At 45.0% G+C, this 17947-nt stretch overlaps 1 non-coding gene across 1 annotated transcript; it reads right to left on the bottom strand.

The window, feature by feature from the left end:
* Positions 1-7039: 7039 nt before the first annotated feature.
* Positions 7040-7158, bottom strand: LOC138361392 (5S ribosomal RNA). The gene has a single exon (XR_011226947.1). It is a non-coding gene; the product is annotated as a 5S ribosomal RNA (ribosomal RNA).
* Positions 7159-17947: the final 10789 nt, after the last annotated feature.

Consider the following 17947-nt stretch of genomic DNA (forward strand, 5'->3'; position numbering starts at 1 on the left):
CAACCCAGTGAAGCTCCTAGGTTTCTGGAACTCACTTAGGAAAGACAATGGCCTACCCCCTGTCCATATGTCCGAGGACTCGCTTGCCTACTTGACTCCTAACATCACAACAACCGCCGGCCAGGCCCAAGCACAACCCAACAAACCCAACCCTAGTACTCCTCGCCCCCAGGCCTCTACCAACGCCCAGGAGACTCCAAACTCCCTGAACAACCCCGGCCCCTCCACCCCGACATTCTGGGAAACACCTATGTCCACCCTTCCTGAAACACTCCCACATCAGATCGTCCTCAAAGCTATCACAAACTCCCTTGCCATACGGAACCCCATCCGCCCTAGGAAATTTCGCTTCAAACATCGCAGCCCCACAACAATATATTCCACACAACGCTGTACCAAGAGGCCTAGGACCGAACTACAGCCGAACCCCATCCCCTGTGGACGGAGCAAGGGCAAGCAACCCCCACAACTCTTCACCAGAGAGCGACTCTAGCACCACGGATGTCGACATCATGAACAGCAGTGACACCGAGGACCCTCCAATGGCACAGCAACGTATGGTAAACCCCAAACCCAACCAATCCCCGACCGGAACCAGGAACAAGATACCTGGCTCAACAGCTTTACCCCCCTCCTCCACAAACAGAAGCGACCAAACCGAATGTAACAACATTGGCACTACAGCCAAACAAACACTTCCGTCTCATAGTCAATAATGGGGATCACAATCCTTCAGGTGAACATCAGACACTTACTTCAACAACAGATACCTTACTCACTCTGGAAGTAGCCAGACTTAACCCAGATGTAATCTTACTCAATGAAACAGCGGCCAGACAGGACCAGCACATCTCCATCTGGGGATATTCCACCAGGGAAGTCAACAGGGGTAGGTTACAGTGGGGTGGCGATACTAATAAGAAGAGGGACTCTCCTACCGCCCCATCCTCAGTAGAAGACGACAACTTTCTTGCAATAGAACTCACCACTTCACACGGCCCCCTCATCGTCTGCACCGCATATCTACCACCTAGACTGGCCTACCTCCCCTCCATCCCTCTGAACAAGCTGCTCGACAGGAATCCTCCCCACTATCATCGCAGGAGACCTGAATGCCCACCATCAGGCCTTATTCAACGCACCTGACAGGCCAGACCTCAAGGGCAGGCAGCTCTTCAATCTAATGCAAAACCGGGACCTCTCCTTCCAAGGCCCCCACTTTAAGACGTTCTTTGCGGGCAACCATAGGGGCACCCCTGACATAGTGCTGACCAACAGAGATTGTGACCTGTTCCACTGCAGAGTAACCCCAGGCAAGAACGTGGGGTCGGATCACATCCCTGTGGTCACATCCCTCCAAGCAACCCCCTTCAGATATGTGGCACCATCCAGGCCCAGACTTGGAAACCATACGTGCCCGTGACTATGACACCTTCCTTGCTGACGACCCCTATCATTGAGTTCGAGAACCTCCCAACCCAAACAATCGACCAAGCAGTAAACACCATCCACAACCGGATCCAGCTTGCAACCGAGGCCACTTGTGAAATATCCACCACTAGGACTTACCACCAATATAAGCCGACCCGAGAAATCAGAGGCAAAATGAATGTAGTACCAGCGAGCCTGCCAAAGCCACTACCAAACATGGCCAGCCACCAGCGTTGACCCTACAAACACTCAGAAGGGAAACCATAGACCTTACGCTGACCCACAAGAGCCACATTTGGAGAACCCTAGGTGAGACAGGCCAACCAGTACAAAAGGGAGCCGGCTACTTTCTGGCGCAAGATCAGACAGCTCCTGGGATCAGGTTAACCCCAGCCTCACCCACCTTGTACACACATTCCTTGACGAAGATGAAGAGGAGCAGCAAGAAAAAATAGAAGACCCAGCAGGATCAGGCTGACCTCATGGGCGCAGTCTGGAAAAAGACACTCACAGCTTCAAACAGCAGAGCCTTCAACAACACTCACTTTGAACGTGTCAACCAATGGACAACAGAAAATGCCGCCTCCCTTAACAGCACCCCTCTGATTGACCTGACAACCCTAGAAGACGACCACCCTTTAACAAGACCCATAACTATGCTAGAGATGAGAGGAGTCATCAAAAGCACCAGAGATAAGGCCCCTGGACCATCAGGGATCAAAGCGCTGCAGATCAAACTTCTACCAGGCAATCTTATGCAATCCATACTCAACCTATTCAACGCTATGCTGGCATCGGGTCACATTCCTGTAGCATTCAAGTCAGCCAAGATGATATTCATTCCCAAACCCAAGAAAGACCCCCACCAACCTGGCAACTACCGACCAATCTCACTCTTAGACTCAATAGGCAAGTGCTTTGAAAAAATCATGTCAAACCGCCTTAACTACTACATGGAGTACAACAACCTCTTCACAGAAAAGCAGTTTGGCTTTCGAGCACATAGATCAACCCAGCACGCAATTAACATCATCTACGACGCCTTAAGCTCAATTCGCAAGCAAAAACAGGTAGCCTTGATTGCGACGAGGGACGTACACAAGGCCTTCGACAGCCTGTGGCACGATGGTCTGGTGTACAAATTAGCAGACTTACCAGCGCAAAACTGGACCCTCCTCAGGCTGATCAGTAATTTCCTTAAGAATAGGCAAGTTACCCCCAGCTTCAAGGCAAACGAGGCCGCAGCCTTCACCCCAACAGCTGGAGTCCCCCAAGGATCATGCTTGAGCCCGGTTCTCTTCAACATCTTTGTAAATGACCTGCCCCAACCAGAGTATAGGGACACCATTATCGTGCAATTTGCGGACGACGTAACACACGTAATAACATCTAACCCTAGCAGCCAAGCGGCCAAACATGCAACTGCAACCCGTAAGGCAAACGTAGAACTAGCAAGGACTGCTAACTGGGAAAGGAAATGGAGGATCACCACTAACCCAGAAAAGATTCAATTAAGCACTGTCGGCTGTATGGCCTTCTCAATTGAAAATGAGGGGGGAATAAGAATCAGGGGTGAACCCATAGCCATCTCAAACTCCAACACAGTGCTCGGTTACAACTTCAACAGGCTACTCAACTCCTCCCAGTACGTATCCCAGAAGACAGCGATGGCCCGGGGCTCACTGGCGAGGCTCTTCCGTTTCAACCAAGCCCCATCCCACATCAAGCTCCACCTGTACAGAATGATCATAAGGCCTAGCTTGGAATACCCATACGTTCCCCTGAACCTCACCAACAAATCCAACATGTTGAAGATTCAACGAGTACAAAACAAAGCACTTCGCTTTGCAGAGGGCCTGACTCTGAGTGACAGGGTGAGAACCGACCTGATCCATGAGACGCTCAACATGAAGCCAATGAACATTAGGCTCAGCTACCTGGCCAGAAGACAGCTGTACCGTATGAAGAACATGTATGTCCCAGACCCAGAAGATCCCTTCGTAGCAGAAAACACCACCAGCGACTACGAGATCCATGAACCACCACACAGAACCAGAAGAATCACTCTCCAACAAAAAGTGATCAGACATATCCATGATGAGGCCTTCCCAAGCCCTCAGATACTAAGCGGTCTGCCAGACGATCCAGATGAGTGGCCCATCCCGGACCCAATCTACACCATATGAAGAATAAAGAAAGAAAGAAAAAAAAAATAATAAATAATAAAAATAAAAAAAAAAAAAAAAAAAATAAATAAATAAATAAATAAATAAAAAAAAAAAAAAAAAAAAAAAAAAAAAAAAAAAAAAAATATATATATAAATAAAACACCTACAAAAAAATATAAAACCAAAAAACCATTTGTCGTGGCGTCAGAAGTGTAACTACCCTGATGTTTCTAAGATTAGCCTCCTTCAGCCAACTCCATCGGCTCTAGTGCTTTAGGACACCAACAAGGTCACAAACACTAGCCCCCCCAGCCAATGTACTGACAACCCAACATAACACACACGCAAACAAACAACACATACAAAAATGTCAACCCATGGTGGACAGGCCACCGAACTTTCAAACCTCCTCTCTCTCTACACCCGCATCCTCTTCCTGAATTTCATCTCCCCATCCCTCTACCTCCCCCATCCTTTCCATTCCCTATGGACATCAAAGCAAAGCAACCGGCATAAAACACCACAAACCCACAACAGCAGCAGCAATGTCAGGACGCGGCAAGGGAGGCAAAGTGAAGGGCAAGTCAAAGTCTCGCTCCAGCAGGGCCGGACTTCAGTTCCCCGTGGGCAGAATTCACCGTCTGCTGCGTAAAGGCAACTACGCCGAACGCGTCGGTGCTGGCGCTCCTGTCTACCTGGCAGCCGTCATGGAATACCTCGCTGCCGAAGTTCTGGAGCTCGCCGGTAACGCCGCACGTGACAACAAGAAGACCCGTATCATCCCACGTCACTTGCAGTTGGCCATCCGCAACGACGAAGAACTCAACAAACTTCTGTCTGGCGTAACCATTGCACAGGGAGGTGTTCTTCCAAACATTCAGGCAGTTCTTTTGCCAAAGAAGACAGAGAAGAAGTAAGCACTTCTGCCACCCACCACGACAAATACCATAACCAGGCTCCATCCGGAGCCACACACACTTTAATAGAGAGATTCAAGTAGACAATCAACTTTCAAACATTAATAATAACATTTATATTGATTTCATTTGGAATGTGTACATAACAAACAAACAAACAAAACAAAATTATAGGGGATATTCAGCATCACTTGGAATATTAACCAATCATATAAATCCAATATATATTTTATATTTTACTTTAAGCGAGGAATTCATATTCTATCAATTTTTAATCATACAAATGAACAAAAGCAATTCTTCACTAGACGTAATGAATGAATAAATGATCAAGGTTTTAATGTGTTTCATGAATAAATATATATATATATATATATATATATATATATATATATATATATATATATATATATATATATATATATATATATATATATATATATATAATAATATAATATAATATATTATAATACTTGTGAACCAGAATATGTTTGAGCAGCAGCGATCGTGCCATTGGCCGAAGTGCAACAATTCAAATAATTTAAAGGGCCTGCTCGGGTATATAAGAGAGGCTGGGAGACTGGGGCCGGTGGTGGGTGATGGGTGATGAGTGATGGTGTGGTGTGGTGTGGTGTTGTTAAGAGTTGATTTACGGCCAGCCAGCCAGCTGCAGCCAAGGCAGGGAAGGCAAGGCAAGGCAAGGCAAGGCAAGGCAAGGCAAGGCAAGGCAAGGCAAGGCAAGGCAATAACAGGACAGGACAGGCAAGGCAAGGCAAGGCAAGCAGGCGGGCGGGCGGGCGGGCGGGCGGGCAGCCAGCCAGCCAGCCAGCCAGCCAGGCAGGCAGGCAGGCAGGCAGGCAGGCAGCCAGCCAGTCAGCCAGCCAGCCAGCCAGCCAGCCAGCCAGCCAGCCAGCCAGGCAGGCAGGCAGCCAGCCAGCCAGCCACTCCCACTTTGTATTTATATGCATTCAATTTATATTCAAACATTATATATGTTAAGGGCCTAGTTTTAGTGTTTATTTTAAAAATGACAAACATCGAGTCGTTTTACCAGTCCTTTAGCGTTAACGGTGATGCATTTTAAAACTGAACAGAAATCACCTTTTCTGGATATATCAAATATCGAATCCGCTTAATGTGCCTACAATTCAATCATTCAAAAAATACATAATTTACATCATGCCTTTTCATAGAACAGACAATAAGATTTGAGACAATAAGAACTTTAGTTTTATAACTAAAGTTGCACAATTATACCAACTCTATGGTGGCTGGGTGGTAAGGTGTGTGGCTGGTGTTTTGGAAGTCGCGAGTTCAAACGACCCAATGGGAGTACTTTTTTTTTTTTTATGCCATACAATCTTCCTAGTACTATTATGTAGGTGTGTGTGTGTGTGTTTTTATTCATTCTTTGGTTTTATAGATGACATACATATTGACTCCTTTTACCGGTCCTTAATTAGGCTCTGGGGAAGCAATGGTGGTGGTGGTGGTGCATTTAAAACTAAACCAAAAATCACCAGTTCTGGACGCGTCAAATATCATATCCGCTTAATGTGTCTACAACCTAATTACTTAAAACTACACTATTTAATTCATTCATATCATGTGCATATTGGTCATTATGCTCATACAACCGACATAACAATTTATTTTCATTATTAGAATCATACATTTCATCAAGTAATACAGATACAAAGAGATTTTCTTTCTGAGAAGACCGTTAGTATTGGCTGGCTGGCAGGCAGGCAGGCAGGCATTTGAGGGTTATTATTTCGCCTGTTGATTGGGGGGAGGGTTGATGTGTTAGGGGGTTTTCGGTTAGGTGTGGTGGTGGTGATTGGTGGTGATTGGTGGTGGTGGTGATTGGTGGTGAGTAGTGGTGGTGGTGGTGGTGGTGGTGGTGGTAGTAGGTGGGAGGGGGGGGGGGGAAGGGGAATGATGGTCTGTGGATTCCTTCTCCGTACCCCTTACATATAAGCAAAAACATGCCTTCCTGTGGGTATAGAAACATTAACACAAATTATATCAGTAACTGATATTGTAGCCTTTTAAACAGAAAAGATTTGTACATACAAATACTTTTAAATTATCATTTATTTGTGGAAATGGCATTTACGTCATTAAATTGATACCTCAGCATCAAGTGTCCTGCAGTGGTCCAGTGGTAAAGTGTATATAAGTGATGCGTATTCTTGGAGTTGCGAGTTCAAACCCGGATTAAGCTATATATATATATATATATATATATATATATATATATATATATATATATATATATATATATATATATATATATATATATATATATATATATATATAGATATACAACATGTTTTGTTTTGGTTGTTTGTTTTTGTATAAAGCCTCACACACTATATTAAGCGAGTTTGTTTTAAACATGACATACATATTAATTCATTTTACCAGGCCTTATTCCACACAACTCCGTGAATTTCCCGTGGAGCCAGCCATTCAAACAAAAACAAACGAAACAAAACAAAACAAAACAAAAAACATTATTGCCAACAGCATTTGGTGTTCCCAGGCGGTCACCCATCCAAGTACTAACCAAACCCAACGTTGCTTAACTTCGCTGATCGGACGAGAAGCGGTGTTCTCAACGTGGTATGGCCGTTGGCATGAGACTGCCTACACATTGTGGCTAATAACCAACTCTTTTTAGTCATCACGGCAGGATACGGACCTTCTTGTGGTGTCTTAATGGTAATTGTATCCTAACATATTTTTGTCTCCTTGGCATGGATATTTAACATCGTTTATTCAGTCTTGGGTTTATGTTCTTTCGCCATTTACAGACATTTTACATCTACCTACTTCCTCAGCCTACCCTGCCAATTTCTAATGAATTTGTGGATTTTCTTTTGTAATACATACATGTGTGTGCTCATCTGCTCTTCAGTTTTTATGATATTTGTCTCATCTGTCCTGCTTTATGATACTTTTACAAAGAACATGAACAAATGCTTCTATTTTAGAGAAGATATGGGATCCAGGTTTCGGAGCCGTAAAACCAACCGTCGTGATTGGTGGACGAGTTGCCAGGTTGCAGCTTCTGTACCGTGCCGGCACATAAATAGGTTCGGCTCAAGCGGCGGCAGCATCATTCCCCCGTGACTGTCTGAGCGTCTCTCATCACCTTGGTTATCTCATCATCATCATGGTAGAAGCAAAGCCTACCAAGAAGGCTGCGGCTGCTGCTGCTGTGGTGGCCACCACCAGGAAACCTCGCGTCCAGGTTGCTCACCCGAAAACTAGTCAAATGGTTCTAGCCGCGGTCGCAGCACTCAAAGACCGTAAGGGCTCGTCTCTACAAGCAATCAAGAAGTACGTTGTTGCCAACAACAAAGTCGAGGCTGCCAAGATCGCCATTTACATCCGAAGATTTCTCAAGAAAGCAGTGGCTGACGGCATTCTTGTTCAGACCAAGGGAAGTGGAGCTAGTGGATCATTCAAGCTGGCCGTAGCAGAGAAGAGGGCCGTTCTAACTCCCAAGAAAGCCACCACAACCAAGAAACCATCTACAGCAGCAAAGAAGGCCGTGGTAACTCCCAAGAAAGCCGCCACAAGCAACAAACCACCTACAGCCTTGAAAAAGAAGCAGCAGCAGCAGCTTGTTGTTGGGAACAAAAAGCCCAAAATAAAGAGAGCTTCAAAATCTCCCAAACCACCCAAGGCAAAGAAAGCTGTCAAGAAAACAACAAAGGCAAAATAAACGACGACATGCAAGCAGCATGAATACACATGACAATAAACATCCAGGCCTCCCCCCTCAGTGGAGGGGCCTCATATGATTCCAAAAAGAGTTTAGTTTTGTAGACAAATAAATCATTACTTTTGGGGTAGATTTACTCTGTATATTATATATATATATATATATATATATATATATATATATATATATATATATATATATATATATATATATATATATATATATATATATATATATATATATATATATATATATACACACATACATGGGTGAGGTGATATGGTACCAAAGTTTTGGGTGAGGTGATTGACATTTACACAAGATAAAACACGAACCAATGGGAATAAAAACATAAGAATGGAAGTAACTGCAGAAGGCCTATTGGCCCATAACACAAGCACTTCCTCTTGATGCTTCTATATTGGTTCGGAGTCTTGAAGCTATAATATATATATATATATATATATATATATATATATATATATATATATATATATATATATATATATATATATATATATATATATATATATATGCACACAAAACTAAATAGTCTTGTTAGACAAATTGCCCCTATTAGAGGCAAGTTGACTAACAAGCCGAATGACTGCAATTGTTTTGAATTTGAGTTAAATCTAACATAGAAATGTAATCAAACCTAACCTATGCTAACCCAAGCTAAGCTAACCTAACCTAACCTAAGCTAACCTAACCTAACCTAACCCAGCAATTCATGATCTTAATATAATACTGTTAATTGGATAAACCAATTTGGAAAGAAATGTTCGAAAATAACAAAATTAACTGTGCTTGTTAGGAAAATTGGGCCTTGCATACTTGTCCCAATAGTGTGGTTCTCGCTTTTAGGTACGACATAAACGTATACCTAAGTTGAGAGAGAAAAAGATTCGCACTCAAACATGCATATCGATTGCCAGTCCTGAATTCTGGGTAGATATTCGTGTCCTCCCTTTTCATTTACCATCATTTGGATACTATCAAAACAGCTCTGAGAAGGATAAAATGAATAAAACGGGTAGCTCACTCATGTAAAAAGGAAGAGTTGGGAAAGATCTCTCTCTCTCTCTCTCTCTCTCCCTCACCCCCCCCCCCACCACCAATGATCCTGCTCTGCTAGTATATAACGGAACAAACCTTCCCCCCCCCCCCCACCCCTCCCTCCCCAATCAGAGTCCCTTTAAGCATGCGAGGATAAAAAATAGATTTCATAAGACCCAATGTGCTAGCTGATATCAAAACAATTTATGTTATCGTCTATTAAGCCCTTCAGTAAAAAAGTATAGGGACCTAATTAGGTCCCGTTTTGAGGTGGTGGTGGGTGGAATCGATGGATTAGCCAAGCTCTTATCCGCCGAATCCGTAGAGGGTACGACCCTGGCGCTTCAGAGCGTACACCACGTCCATGGCAGTGACGGTCTTCCTCTTGGCGTGTTCCGTGTAGGTTACAGCATCACGGATGACGTTCTCGAGGAACACCTTCAGGACGCCACGGGTCTCTTCGTAGATGAGACCCGAAATACGCTTCACGCCGCCACGACGAGCTAAGCGACGAATAGCGGGCTTGGTGATGCCCTGGATGTTGTCACGTAGCACCTTACGATGACGCTTGGCGCCACCCTTTCCGAGTCCCTTGCCTCCCTTGCCGCGTCCAGTCATGGTGTTGAAGTTGTGTGAATAATAAAATTTCGGAATCAGAATCAGAATAATACAGGAGAAGATGCCCATAGGGGCGAGTTTGGAAGTGGGGACAGAAGAAGATAAGGGGGGGTGAGAGGAAGAAGATTTGTAAGAGAAAAAGTGCCAGGGCTAAACCCAGCTGCGTGTCGTTAGGTTGCGGCTTTCGAGGCAGGGACTCAGTCGGGTGTTTTCAGTGACAACATCGGGACATCACAAACTCACAACATCACAGTGATTGGCTCAAGAGCGTCAGGGCTGAACTTTTTTACGGATTGTTTGTGCTGGTTGTTGAGAGCTGAATATGTAATGATAGTGGATGCTGGGTGTTGAGAGCTAAAGTTTAACGAAATACAGAGTTAGGAAGAGGATCATGGATGGTAGAGAAGAGGTCATGATTGTTTCGTGGTAGTCTGAGAGTGTGTAGGAGAAAATCAATGTGTTGTTCATGATGAGTGAGTAGTCTATCGATTTGTTTGTCTGATAGAGTTTTCCAGTAGGTATTTAGGGCAGGAATGTTAGTACTTTCATGGAGACTTTGACTGGTATTTAACTCTTGCCATCGGGTGTTGAGTACCCATCTTAGTGCTCTATTCTGTATTCTTTGAAGTTTTATTTTGTTAGTGCGTGCAGATAGAGAAAGAGCTAGTGGAGCGTATGTTAGGAGAGGTCTAATAAGTGCTTTGTAAAGGTGCATTTTTGTGTCAGGTTTTGCAAATCTAAGTCTGTATAGTTTCTTCATGGCTTGAAGAGCTATTGCATGTTTCTGTGTTATGTGTGTGTGAAAGAGTAGTTGTCGATCAAATGTGAGTCCCAGGACTGTGGAGGAGGGAGATACAGAGATATAAGTAGGATTTTGAGTGTATGAATAGAGTTTGAGAGGAATTGGGCGAATAGTTCTTTTACAGAAAAAGTAGGTGATTTTAGATTTGCTGGAGTTGGTTTTTATACGCCATTTGTACTCCCACTCAGTGACAACATCAAGTTCTGTTTGTGCTCTGTTTGTTAGTGTATCAATGGTGTTGCTGGTGACAAGGTGAGAGACATCATCAGCATAACATATGGTTAATGAAGTGTGATGAACAGGGTCAGGAATGTCGTTTATGTATAGGATGTAGAGTGTTGGGGCAAGAACAGAACCTTGGGGAACACCGGCGTTTAAGTTGAAGTAGTCAGAGTGTTGTTGGAGGAACTTAATTCTCATTGTCCTATTGTCTAAGTAGTTCGAAAGAAGTTTGGTGGTGATGAGAGGAAGATTAAAGTTGTTGCATAGTTTGAATTTTAAGCCGTCATGCCAAACAGTGTCAAAGGCCTTCTCAACGTCCTTAGTGATGAGTGCAGTCTTAAGTCTTTGGTGCTGATTGATACTGAGGTAGTTAGTCATGATGTTTAAGGCGTCGTGAGTGGACCGGTGAGGCCGAAATCCAAACTGTTTGTTAGTGAGTAAGTCATTGTGTTCAAGGTGCGTTCTAAGTCTCTGGTTGATCAGCCTTTCAAAGACTTTGCCAAGTGTCTCTAGAAGGCTGATGGGTCTATAGTTCTTTGGGTCAGTGTGGGGTTTCCCAGGTTTTGGAATAAGAACGGCTGTGGCAGACTTAAAGTTGAGTGGAAAGTACCCAGAGGCAAGGGAGGCGTTGAATAGGTTAGTGATAGCAGTAATGATAGAAGCAGGGAGTTGTCTAAGAAGGATATGTCCAATGCCAGACGCACCAGGGGCTCTACGACGAGTGCCCATGAGAGCTGTCTTGACATCAGCTAGAGTTAGGGGAGTCTGTAGTTCAGTGTTTGAATTGAGATTTTCAAGGTGAATGAGGTCGTCTGGTGTAGTTGCTTGTCTATTTTGGTGTATCCAGTCTTCGACTATTTCAATGTTGGGGCGTGCAAATGGTTCAGGAGGATGTGGGTGAAAGATTTGTTCCCAGTGGTGTTTAAAAATGTTGAGAACTGCTTCAGGATCAGTGATTTTGTTGTTATTATTTAGAAGGTATTTAAACGGTGTGTGAGTTGATCCTTGTAATCGTTTGATTCGTTTCCAGAATTCTTGAGGTGTCAGTTTTCTGTATTGTTCTGCTTGTTCTATAAGGTGTTTCCAATGTTTTGTGTGGTCTTCATCTAGGCTGTTAAGGATATGGTTTTTTAATGCTGTTAGGTCCCATAGTATTTGTCCATGACGATGTATGTTTTGTAAGAATCTAGTGTGATAGCAAGCTAAGAGGCGTTTGGAGCGAATGGAGGGGGTGAAAGTGAAATGTGGTTTGTGTGCTGTTTTAGGGATGGAGATGTTTGCTGCATGAATGATGGTGTCTTGTATGTTGCGTGCTTGTGTGTCGATGTCAGTGTGATGTTTGTCATTGTATTCATAAGTGAGATCAGTGTCATCAATGTGTTGTTTGAACATGTCCCAGTTTGCCCTATGGTATGAGAATTGAGGAGTGCTGGGGATGAGAATAGGATTTGTGGAGACTGTGAGAATTAAGGGAATATGATCAGAGCCCGTAATGGGCCCTGGTGAAATGAAGTGTTGCAAGTTGCTGCCGTGTCTGTTGGTGAATATGAGATCAGGCCGGCCAGAACCTGTATGTGTGAAACAAGTGGGGAAATCAGGGCCAAGAAAGAATAGATGTTTTTGGGTGTATATTTGGTGAAGCTGTCTGCCATGCTGATTTGTGGTATTGTGGTGGAATGTAGGGTGTTGTGCATTGAGGTCTGCAAGCAGAAAAACAGGCAAGTGAGAGTTGTTGAAGAGAGTTATGAAATCTTGCATGGGAATGTCGGTGTTAGGACGGGTGTAGGTTGTGCAGATGATGAGAGACCCCATTTGTGTATGAACTTTAATGGCTAGGAAATGTTTGTGAAGCCAATGAGTGTGTAAGAGTTCGTGTTTGTATGAAGAACGGATGAGTATTGCAACTCCTTCATGTGCTTCATCTGGTGACTGGTAAGAGGTGTAGCCATAATGTTTGATTTTATATGAGTTCGTGATGTATGTGCTATTTAATAATAGCACATCAGGTCTCTCGATCTCAATAAAATCTGACACCATGTGTCTAATGTTGAAATATGCCCGCACATTAAACTGTATGATCTTTATGAATTTTTAGGTTTTGATGGGGTGCTGGTGGGGTTTTGTGCATGTACAAGAGCATGAGGGTTGCGTGATTCAATGAGTTGGGCAGTTATTGAGGAGGGTGCATCTTGGAGGATGGTGGTAGGAATTGTAGGATATTTACAGCGGGAGGTGGGAGTAAGACAACGGGTTGCTGAACGGGCTCGGGACGAGACAAGATGAGTTACAGAAGAAATGACTGAAGTTGTTGGGGGATGGAGGGAGACAGAAGGCTTGTTGACAGGGACCGGGTGAGAGGTATCAGAGGTTGTAGTGTTAGTAGTCAGATTGGAAGTGGAGAGGACAATGTTGGGAGAAGAGGTTGAAAGTGCCTTTGACATGGATGCTTCAGTTTGGGATAGTCCAGGATGTGCTGTTTGGTCAGTGGCACCGTTTTCTGTAGCAGTCAGGAGTGGGTTGGTAGGAGATTGTGGGGGAACTGTAGTATTTTCTTCAGCTGAAGTCATGGTGTTTTGTGGAGTGAGGACTGTAGGCGAGAATGGAGCAGAGCGCAATAGTTGAGTAGGAGGAACAGAGATACTAGGAAGGCCGTTATGAGTGAGAAAGATTGGAAGATAGTCAGCAAAGTCACGGCCATCGTCCTTGGCCTTCAAGTAAGCAGCTTGTACACAGGCAGTGACTCGTTCATATGCAAGGTTCTGAAGAGGAGAATAAGGTGGAGGTGGTGGGTGAGGGAAGAGAGGTGGAGAGGACTGAGTTTGTTGTGCAGTATTATGATGATGTTGCTGGTGAGGTGAAGCATTAAGGACACTGGCATAGGACATTGATGTGGCTGATGCTGTTTGGTGATGAGATAGGTTATGGGAGGTTGAAGAAGAGGAATGAGGGTGTGCTTGAGTGCGAGGTTGGTTATTGCGAAGAGATTTTAGGGTTTGCTTTCTCAAAGGGCAAGATTTGTCAACTGCTGAATGACCTCCCTGGCAATTGATGCATTTTAAAGTGTTGGCAGAGCACTGAGTGTAAAAATGGCCTTCTACAGAACATTTTGAACAAATTTGTGGGCTTTTACATTTCCGGGTTTCATGACTGTATTTGTAGCATTTAAAGCATTGCAGCAAAGGAAGATAGTCAACTGGACTAATGAGATAGGGAGGAGTGCTGGTGTGGAGGATTTTAATTCCATGGTGCAAGAGTTTTTGAGCTTCTGTAGGGGAGGAACATTGGATCTTGAGGTGTTTTGTATTGGGCACTGGGTATATCTCCATTACAGTAATAGCATTCCTGTGAGAGATGTCTTGAGAGAGATTGATAGTAGTAGGTGCTGAAAGGACAGAGCTGTCGACATTTCTTACAAGTACAGAGCATTTAGTTTTTTGTTCAATAGTGAGAACAGGAGTAAGTGAAGCTTGTGTGAGTTTTCTGAAAGTAGGTTCCTTGAAACAGGCAAAAAGGTCGTCTTCAGAGGCAATGAGAAATTTGATGGTGTTTGTGTTGGCATGTTTTATATGGTTAGTGGCTGGTGTGCCAGTGGCATTGTAAAAGGTAGTGATGCAGTCAACTGTGTCTATGGGTGTATTCCCAGTGTAGGTCATCCGTAGACAGTGAGCCATTGTGACTCACTGTCTACTGACAGTCCCGTGTCTTGTGCCAATCACTGCGATTCCATTAGCTCAGTGGGGGGGTCAGTGTGCTCGTGAGCTGTGGGTTGGAGCTCGGTTGTCAGAGGCGTAATTCCGGGTTCCTAGCAGGCTAATTGAACCCGGTTCGGCACAAATACAAAGTATTCGTGAGTCCTGAAGGTGTTACTCAAGGGCAACCCCCACTGCTAGTTGACTCGCACTATCACGAGGTTCTAGCAGTGGATCGGCATAGCAAACAAGCCAGGCAGGGAGACACAGGGCGCAAGCACGTGCTGTGACCCCACCTGGGAGGAAAGGACGAATACCCCACTGCACTTTCACCGCACAGGGGGTAGGTCCCGGCCTGAAGAGGAAGAAATGTTTAGCAGAGGAGAGAAAGAGTGCTATGCACGGCAATACACATTACGTAAGTTAGGCCATCCAGCTGTCCCTGGTTTTATTCAGGGTGGCAGTACGGGTTGGCCCACTAGGGTAATGTATCTTTGCACGTTATATCACTGATAGAGCTGTAACATAAACCGTGAACACGCCGAGAGGAAGAGCCGTCGTTGCCTGAAAAAGAGGTGTGTGCCAGTTTGCCTGGGTGTTGCCTTGGATGGAAATGGCTGTGATAAGGATGTGGCCCCAGGTAGGGTTACCACGAGAGTATGCTCGTCTGGGCCGACCAAGCGGCCCTGACCTTGCAAGTTTCGGCACGATTTCCCCAGACTATATCCCGTCAAGCGGACGTACTTGTAGCATGGCAACTCCTAACTCCTGCCTGTCCTTACTTTATGCTTGTACTCGAGCAGAAACACGGCTTTCTCACAACGCTTTCAAAACTGCAGTTGCCTACTCGTCTGTTTCACGTCTCTGTGAAATGACTTTTGCACAAATCCAAAAAATAGAGCAAAATCAGCGATAATAGTGTTTGAGGTGAGCTGCCTGTTGGCTGCAGCCAGAGGAAGGAGGGGAGGGGCAACGGGGTGACGTAGGCGAGTCGAGCAGCCAATGGCGCTCGAGCAAGCGCCTCGAGACGGCGTATATAAGCAAAAATTTTTCGGCGCCGGCCATCACGAGAGATCACGGCCAGCCGTCGTCGAGAGCAGACGTGCCTCACAGCGCTCTTCACTCCTGGCAGCCCATCAGACCTCCCTTCGCCGATGCGAGACCCTTGTGGTTGTCGGCAGTTGGTCAAAGAAGACTACATCAACTTGACAGTCAGAAACTACGAAGAATAACATCCAGCAAGAGAGTAATTTTCAAATATTACAGCAAGCCTGAGGATTGGCGCCGCGCCAACCGCCATCACCGAGCCAGCCGCCCTCCTCCACCCTCCTCATCCTCAATCCTCCACAACCCATCCTCGCCCTCTCTCCTCAACCCTACCAACGAACCCACACCCCATTCACCAGTTTCACCTCACCACTCATCCCAGTCTCACCTCACCACTCATCCCAGTCTCACCTCACCACCATCACCACCCTCCATCGTTTTGTACTGACCTATATGTACTAACCCCTGTCTTTCTGATCTGTTACTCTACTCTTGCTCTTTCGCCACCTGATTTAACTGACTCTGCGCAAGTACCACGGCCTGTGTGTAGTAAATCTGGTCACGCAACGAGTCGGGGCAACTGTTTCGCCATTGTAGCATGGCTAGGCTATGTTAGGAATAGGAGCACTTTGTGCTATTCTAGGTTTGACTAACTATTAAAACTCTACTCTCACGAGCCATTATTGTCAATCACCAATCATGCTACCACCATCATCATGCCAGTAAGACTTAAATTAAGGTTCGTCGAACCCTTTAAACTTAATGAAACCCAGATCTCCAATGTTCTTGGCACCCATGTTGAGGTTTCACCTGTTGAAACCTACCTTACAAGCAATGGGGCAATTGTGTTGCTCCCCACTGAAGATGACCTGCAAAAAGTCTTACATCCTGATAAAGCGTCTGTACTCCATGCAGCGGGCGTAATTCCCGTTCCTACTGGCAAATTCCAAGCTGGAAGGACAGTGTTTGTGTCGCGATTCAATCGCCACATAGCCAGGGACTACAATGATGATGAAATACTCGACGAAATTAACAGAGTAAATGAACAACGAGCCATACAAATACTCAGAATCACCAAAGAAGGCAACCCACGCCCCACTCTAAAGATAACGTTTGCTACTACTGCCCATGCTACCCAGGTGATTGATCAGGGATTCAAATGCTTTGGGTACATATCCACCCCTGAACAAATATCAAGAGAACGCTTCACCGATATTAAGCAATGCTTTCGGTGCTTCAGTTTTGATCATGTGGTGAACAAATGTCCTGCAACAACACCCACCTGTAGTATTTGTGCTAAAAACCATAAATTTAGGGATTGCCCCCAACCTAGCAGTCGTAAATGTGCCCTCTGTGGAGGGGGACATTTAGCAGTATCTCCTGTGTGTCCAACGAGGAAAGCGGCAATACAGAAAATGCTTGACAAGGCCCAAACCTCACGACCTAACCAGTCGCAGACGACACCAAACATGAATGCTGCAACATTCCCACGCATGCCGGGTCAAAGTACAACCACAAACCAGGCTTCCCAGCAGACATCCGTACCTAATCAGCATAATGCTTGGGTGGGCCAAACTCACCCAACAACGCCAATGTCACAGCCGTCTTCTGATGCTTCGGCACAGGTAAATATCCTAATAGCAATTGCAGCAAGATATGCACGAAATAACCCCCACTTATTTGCCACCATTATCAACAAGCTTTTGAAGGCCAACAACCTACCTACAGTCATAATCCCAAATGATGCGTTCTCATCCAACCCTGAACAATCATCGCAACCACAGTCGTCACTCCACCAGCCACTGGTCTCTGAACCCACAACAAATGATGCAACCAACGTCATGCAATCTACAACAAACTCCACTGTCCCACTCACTACCTCACAGATCCCACGACCAAACCATCCCACTCAGACTCACCATGTCAAAGTAGCAGTGAGAGATAACCCTTCTACCCTACATATAAATGGGAATGGGTGCCACCATCATGGTAAACCTGAACACCCAGTCAACTCACGAATCATTCCTGCTTCACCGGCCCCTTCTGATTACTCATCCTCAACAGATGAATCCTTTGATATCCACATTGAGGACTCAGAAGAGGAGCCTTCCCTACAACAGGAGGCGCCTACTGCGACACTACCAGCCAACTCAGTCCATCGACCAGCAGCTACACAAGTGACCAACGCAGCAGTTGATGACGAACGATCCTCAGAAGAGGAACATGAAGATGAACAAGAACACGTAGAAGAAGAAGAG

The sequence above is a fragment of the Procambarus clarkii genome, unplaced genomic scaffold (assembly GCF_040958095.1).
Source record: "Procambarus clarkii isolate CNS0578487 unplaced genomic scaffold, FALCON_Pclarkii_2.0 HiC_scaffold_345, whole genome shotgun sequence".
Classification (NCBI taxonomy): domain Eukaryota; kingdom Metazoa; phylum Arthropoda; class Malacostraca; order Decapoda; family Cambaridae; genus Procambarus; species Procambarus clarkii.